We start from the raw sequence: 7,826 nt of genomic DNA, 5'->3' as shown, positions 1-7,826 counted from the left end.
TTCAAAGGTTTTATTTTGCTGCTCTTCATATACCACACTATATAGTATTCGGTACCAAGAAAAAGCACCCTGAATATGATTGTCAGGGGTCCAGTCTGATGCCCATTGTGCATAGGTTTACCAAACTATCTGGCATTTAGATGCCCCATAGCGCATACAAATAGTCCTGTGGGTAACTTCAGCTAATGAAAAATCAACACATTGCATTTTTTGTGGGGTAAAAACACAGAAATATATGTTTACCCCCCAAAACAATCTATTTTTGGAAATTACACATTCTACTGAATCTAAAATGGGTATCAATGCCTTTCTGCTCCAAACTACTGAGTAGCAAGGCTTTCCCAAAATTGGCGGTTTTGGTGAAATACCTGAAAATTGCCTCAAAGCTTCAACTTTCCAGCATCATATCGTCCATGTATCATTACCAGTATAAAGCATCCTAAATATGAATACCGGGGGTCTACTTAACAGTTTGATACCCAATATGCAAAGATTTACCAAACTATGTGGCATACAGAGACCCCCAAATCCAAATAGTGCATATGAATTCTCACGTATGACACTCTGGCTAAGTACTTGTAAGCGATCAGTGTGTATTATGTGCCACGAGACCCCCCCCTAACAGTATGGAGACCCTAGAAAACCATATATTTTCTGAAAGTACCCATTCTGACAAATCTAAAAAGAGTAAATACGTCCTTCTACTGCAAACTACCAAACTGCAAAGCTATGTAACATAACACTTTTTATCAAAAAGGTATTGTGCAGTGCAATTAGCGAATACACTATTCACTAAAGTGTGAATTGTCGTCTGTGAAGGCTTCGCCACACTTCACGCCACTTCATCAGATGCAGATTCGCTACCACTACGTTAATTCACTAAAATGTGAAGTTGCATCTCAGCAGCAGAATGCTGGCGAAGTTTCACTAGCGTTAATTTGTCAGTGCGAGCATTTCATAGCAAACTTTCGCTGGCGTTCAGTTCTGCCTAGCAAAACTTCGTTAATACTCTTATGCTTGGGTCAATTTGAATAGGGCAAGTACATATCGGCCTTTATTAGAGATGTTGGTGCAAATGCTTGAAGTGGCCACTTATTATTATTGCACATGTTTAAGGAAGAAAAATAAAGACAAAAGAGATCCTCTAATGTCCTAGACATGAGCCCACCCTAAAACAAATGTGGTATGCCCCATAAATAGTAAAAAAAAAAAAAAAAGGTTAACACAAAATCTTTAATAGTAAGAACTTTTGAAGGCAATCCCACTTTAAAATATGAAGAAAAAAAAAACTTGGTTGGCAGGAAGCAAAGTAAAAACAAAAGGGAAGAGTTCCAAAGAGTCTTTTAAGGTGGCCATACACGGGCAGATAAAGCTGCCGATATCTGTCGTTTGGACCATTTTGACAGCTTATCTGCCCGTGTATGGGGGCTTCCGACGGGTCTTCCCGATCGATATCTGGCCACGATATTGATCGGGAAGGTTTGATTTTTAAGCGACCCATCAGAGCCCCTTAGCGCATCGTAATTCGATCGTTCGGCCGTACGGCAGAACGTTCGAATTACCCCCGATATAGCCATGCCGTTAGTGGCATATCGGGGAAAGATCCGCTCGTTTGGCGATGTCGCCAAACGAGCGGATCTTTGAGTCTATGGCCACCCTTAGACTTATATGGTCTATGGTGTGAGGCCTGTGATTCCAATACCAAAGGTCAAATTTCTAGGTTCCTTGAAATGTAAATTGAATGCCTACTAGGTACTTCAACTTTCCCGAAAACAATGGGCTTTTACTTTATTTTCTTTTTTTGTCTTTACATCCACTGGTGTAGTTAGTTTTTGTTAGTTGTTTTTTATCTATTTTTTTGATGTTATTAATTTTTGAAACTTACATGCCATTGTATCTATTACAGCATAACCTCTGAGTCTGCATGGTATTTGCTGTCATATTGAATTCACTTGTTAATGTGGCAATTTAATGAAATGTTTTTTTTTAAAAAAACATGAAAAACACCAGCGTTTTTTTTAGAACTTTTATGAGTTTCTGGCATACAGGATATGATGTCACTGACATAAGACTGAGGATGATGTAGCGTCATCTTATCAGTTTTCAAGGTCTAAGCTTGCGAAGGAAACGCTAGCGAAAGAGGTACTGTTGTAAGATTCACAATTAAGTGAATTTGCAGAGTAATGATGCAAAAAATAACAGATCCGACAGCGTGTTTAGCAGTCAGAATGCTTAATCCCACAGTCAAGCTGTAAAATCAACAATTTTTTTAGGTAAAAAACAAGAGGCAAAATTATAAAATTAATGTAATAAAAGGTATTGTGAGTTTGTGTATGGATGCGTGTACAACTTTAAAAAAAAGTAAATGTGTGTGTACAAGTGTCCAAAAGCTTTATTAAAATGTGTGTGCATAAAGAAAGGCCATTAACTATTTCTATGTGCAGGAGGGTCCTTGGCAGAGCTGAGGGTCCCAGAATGCACAGAGCCAATGCAGCAGAAAGTGAGTGGGGAGGCATGGGGGTGGAAGACAGGTCCTGCATCCTTGTGATTGTGATAGTCCTCCTGTTGAAGCCTGTAGAACTTGACAATTTAAGTTGACAATAAAGTTGTGAGACCAATGTAGCAGAATAAATACAAGAGTCCTCTGCACTCAACCCATTATCAATATATTTAAGACAGTGACATTTTGTGCTACTGCTACTGAAAAATGCCTTCCCCTTTAAACAAAACAGGGATTGTTTGTCCATATATTGCAATATATTTAAACTGATCAATTTTCATCTGATTCATTAAGAATTCTATTGCTTCGTTATACATTTTACACAGGGACTAAGTTTTACCTGCAACTTACTTGCTGCTTTCAAAGTAAAACTATAACAAACAAGGGAAAGTTGTGCTCACCACTATTTTTTAAAACCATTAGGCGGGGGTGCAATGAGGCTGTGACCACAAAATACATATAGTCAAATACAAGAGTCCTCTGCACTCAACCCATTATCAATATATTTAAGACAGAGACATTTTGTGCTACTGCTACTGAAAAATGCCTTACCCTTTAAACAAAACAGGGACTACTACCAATGTAGCAGCCCACATGGCTTGTTGCCTCGGGTTAGGGGCCCATCTGAGCGAGGAAACCCTTTACTGTGGGGCATGTCGGTACAATGCGCTTGACAGTTAGAACATAGAACCTGCAAACACATAGTAGCTGCGTGCTTGGCATGTACAGGGTTAATGCTGAATGATATACACAGGTTTTGGAGCAATATATACTTGTACCCAGACAAGCCAGTCTGGTTTAGGGAATAGTGTGCTTATTTCAGGAAGAGAATGCTAAACCCCATTGACACCAGCATAACTCTATTGTAACAGAGCCCAGGGGATAACTGCCTGTAGTCCTGACCTGTCACCCACTGAAACAAAACAAGGGAACCCCCCCCCCCCACACACACACAGTTTGGAGCAGTTGAAATCAGGCAAGAACGCCAGTAACTGGGCTCCTCACTTCCCAAAAGGTTAGAGTGTTTGGAAAAGAACAGCTAGTGCTGTGGGAAACATGCCCCTTACCCTCAACATTCTAGATCTGTGTTGTACAGTGCATGAGAGGCCCCACCAAACTGGAGATGTGTAAAATGCAGGGTGTTTGTGCATACATAGATTGAAACCAGTGGCCCAGTGCCACTTAACACTATTAAAGGGGTGGGTCACTTTTAAAGGGATACTGTCATGGGAGAACAAGTTTTTTTCCAAAACACATCAGTTAATAGTGCTACTCCAGCAGAATTCTGCACTGAAATCAGTTTTTCAGATGTTTTATATTCAATTTTGAAATCTGACATGGAGCTAGACATATTGTCAGTTTCCCAGCTGCCCCCAGTCATGTGACTTGTGCCAGCACTTTAGGATGGAACTACATTCTGGCAGGCTGCTGTTTCTCCTACTCAATGTAACTGAATGTGGAGTGGGACCTGGATTTTACTATTGAGTGTTGTTCTTAGATCTACCAGGCAGCTGTTATCTTGTGTTAGGGAGCTGTTATCTGGTTACCTTCCCATTGTTCTGTTGTTGTTCTGTCTGCTGGGGGGAGGGGTGATATCACTCCAACTTGCATTACAGCAGTAAAGAGTGATTGAAGTTTATCAGAGCACAAATCACATGACTGGGGGCAGCTGGGAAACTGACACTATGTCTAGCCCCATGCCAGATTTCAAAATTGAATATAAAAAAAATGTGTTTGCTCTTTTGAAAGATGGATTTAAGTGCAGAATTCTGCTGGAGCAGCACTATTATCTAATGTGTTTTGAAACACAATATCCCTTTAAGTTAACTTTAAGGGGCAGATTTACTAAGGGTCGAATATCGAGGGTTAATTAACCCTCGATATTCGACTAGGAACTAAAATGGTTCGACTTCGAATATCGAAGTCGAACGATTTAGCGCTAATCCTACGATCGAACGATCGAAGGATTATTCGTTCGATTGAACGATTAAATCCTTCGAATCGAACGATTCGAAGGATTTTAATCCAACGATCAAAGGAATATCCTTCGATCAAAAAAACACAGGCAAGCCTATGGGGACCTTCCCCATAGGCTAACATTGAGTTCGGTAGCTTTTAGCTGCCGAACTAGGGGGTCGAAGTTTTTCTTAAAGAGACAGTACTTCGACTATCGAATGGTCGAATAGTCGAACGATTTTTAGTTCGAATCGTTTGATTCGTAGTCGTAGTCGAAGGTCGAAGTAGCCCATTCGATGGTCGAAGTAGCCAAAAAAAACACTTCGAAATTCGAAGTTTTTTTAATTCGAATCCTTCACTCGAGCTTTGTAAATGTGCCTCTTAGTATGTTATAGATTGGCTAATTCTAAGCAACTTTTTTATTGGTCTTAATTTTTTTTAATTGTTTTTTAATCATTTGCCTTCTTCTGTCCCTTTTCAGCTTTCACATGGGGGTCACTGACCCCACCTAAAAACAAATGGTCTGTATGGCTACAAATGTAATTGCTACTTTTTATTTTTCCTCTTTCTGTTCAGGCCTCTCCTATTCATATTCCAGTCTCTTATTCAAATCAGTGCATGGTTGCTAGGGGAATTTGGACCCTAGCCACCTGATTGTTGAAATTACAAACTGGAGAGCTGCTGAATAAAAAGCTAAATAAGTCAAAAACCACAAATAATAAAAAATGAAAACCAATAGCAAATTGTCTCAGAATATCTCTCATACTAAACGTTAACTCAAAGGTGAACAACCCCTTTAAAACTGAATAAATAGATAGGCTGTGCAAAATAAACAATATTTCTAATATAGTTAGTTAGCCAAACATGTAGGGGCAGATTTATCATAGGTTGAGGTGAATTTTCTAATTGAAAAAATCTGATTTCCGAGCTATCTTTGTTTACTTCGACTAGTAAATATTCAAAATTCAATTTCAATTTGCAAAAAATTTGAAAATTTGAATATCGAAATTTATCATGTACTGTCTCTTTAAAAATTTGACTTCTAAAACCTGCCGAATTGTTATTTTAGCCTATGGGGGACCTCCTAGAACCTATTTGGAGTCAATTGATGGACTTTGAAAAATGTAAGGTTTTTTTTGGGGAAAACTTCAAATTGAATTTGGCCAAATACAGACCTACTTGATTGAAAATGGACCTATTCAACCCAAAAAAACCTTCGCCTTAATTTTGGTTGGTCTATTTGAATTTTTTTCAATTCAACCCTTGATAAATATGCCCCGTAATGTATAAGGGCTGGAGTGAGTGGATGTGTAACATAATAGCCAGAACACTACTTCCTGCTTTTCAGCTCTCTTGCTTTCCACTGATTGGTTACCAGGAAGTAACCAATCAGTAACTTGAGGGGGAGCCACATGGATCATATCTGTTGCTTTTGATTCTGAGCTGAATGCGGAGGATCAATTACAAACTCACTGAACAGTTATGTCCCATGTGGCCCCCCTAACTCAGAGTTAGAGAGCTGAAAAGCAGGAAGTAGTATTCTGGCTATTATGTTACACATCCACTCACTCCAGCCTTTATACATTACATTTTTGGCTAACTAAAACATTTTTTATTTTGCACAGCCTATTTATTTACCAGTTTTTATTTTTACACTGAACTGTTCCTTTAAAATACCATTTACTTGTATAAACCTGCTATACTGCCCACATCAATGTCACTCAGAACCATTTTGAGTCAGGCTGAAATGAGGTGTATGCTATGCAAGGGCATCCTTTCTTGCAAATATATGGGTTCAAATCAGTGGCCTAAATTCATTGAACCCCTTCGGTATCCCGGTTACTTCTTTAAAAAGACTGAATTCCAAAGATGCCACTTTGATTCCATAACTCCTTCCCAGAAGCCCTTTTGGGCCAGACTGCTATTGGGCGCATACAATCCAGGGCATCCCTCTATGCAAATATCTATATCTGTGGTCCAAAGTTATTTAACCCCTTCAGCAACCCCAGTGGCGGAACTACCGGGCGAGCAGGGGGTGCGAGTGGGCCAGGGCCCGCACCCCCTCAGGGTCCCCCGGCAGTCCGCGCGCCGCCTAGCGGCGCATTTTCCCGGGCCAGTTGGTGTACGGAGGGGGGCGGGGGCCCGAGCTGCGCATCCTGCGCCAGGTCCCGCCCCCCTCTAGTTACGCTTCTGAGCAACCCCATTGGTTATTCAAAAAGGCAGAATTGCAGAGATGTCTATTTTCACACCACTTTTTCTTCCCAGAACTGTGTTGGGCCAGGCCGGAATGGGTTGCATTCAACAGGAGGCATACCTGCCTGCAAATAAATAGCTTGAATCAGTGGTCCAAAGGTGTTTAACTCCTCCGGACCCCCTATTATATAGCACAATTCCAAAGATGTCTAATTTGATGCCAACTTTCCTTCCCAGAACTCTTTTGGGCCTGTAAGGAATGGGGTGCATCCCATGTGGGGCATCCCTGCCTGCAAATATTAAGTTTTAAATCAGTGGCACCAATTCATTTAACCCCTTCTGTACAGCTGTTGCTTATACAAAAATTCAGAAATGCAACAATGCCCGTTTTGATGCCACTTTTCCTGCACAGAACTAGGGGCAAGCTTACTAACATTGGAGATAAATATCTCCACAGAGTGCGATCAGCAATTAGATTTAAACAGTCGCCTACAAGTTAGAGAACAAAAGCAAAGATCTGATTGGTTGCTATGGGCAACATCTCGGGAAATCTGTGGAGATATTTATCTTCAATGTCAGTAAACATGTCGGCCAGGTTGGAATGGGGTGCAAGCAATGCAGGGAATCCCTGCCTGCAGGGTAGGATTTACATAGCAGGTACCTATAGGCCCGCTGCCGTTTGTTACCCCCATCCCCTCCCCTTTATTCGCACAAATTGACATCATCGGGACAGGAGCAATGGGGATTGGTGCACAGAAAATTGTAAAAACTATTGTATCTCTTGCACATCCCCAGTGTTTCTGAACCAAAGTGAGTGTGCTTGGGCAGCATGCCACCCCCTACAATTCTGCAGCCCTAGGCCCGGGCCTTGATGGCCTCTCCACAAATCCAGGCCTGCCTGCTAGTATTTTGTTTAAAATGTGTGGCCCATTTAACCCTGTCATGTAACCATGTCTGCACCTCTATCATTTTTTGAAAAATGTGGAATTGCAATGATGCCCACGTTGATGCCACGTTTCCTGGAATGAGATGGATTTTATCTCTGCTCATACATACTTTGAAATTCCAAAAGTCCTAAAGTCATTTAACTCTTTAAAACATTATTCACCAGACTGAATAAGACACTAATGCCACTTTGGTGCCACATTTCAGGCCCAAAACCATTTCAGGCCAGGCC

This window comes from Xenopus laevis, chromosome 9_10L (genome assembly GCF_017654675.1).
Source record: "Xenopus laevis strain J_2021 chromosome 9_10L, Xenopus_laevis_v10.1, whole genome shotgun sequence".
In the NCBI taxonomy this organism is placed as follows: Eukaryota; Metazoa; Chordata; class Amphibia; order Anura; family Pipidae; genus Xenopus; species Xenopus laevis.
Note: the sequence above shows the minus strand (reverse complement) of the source record.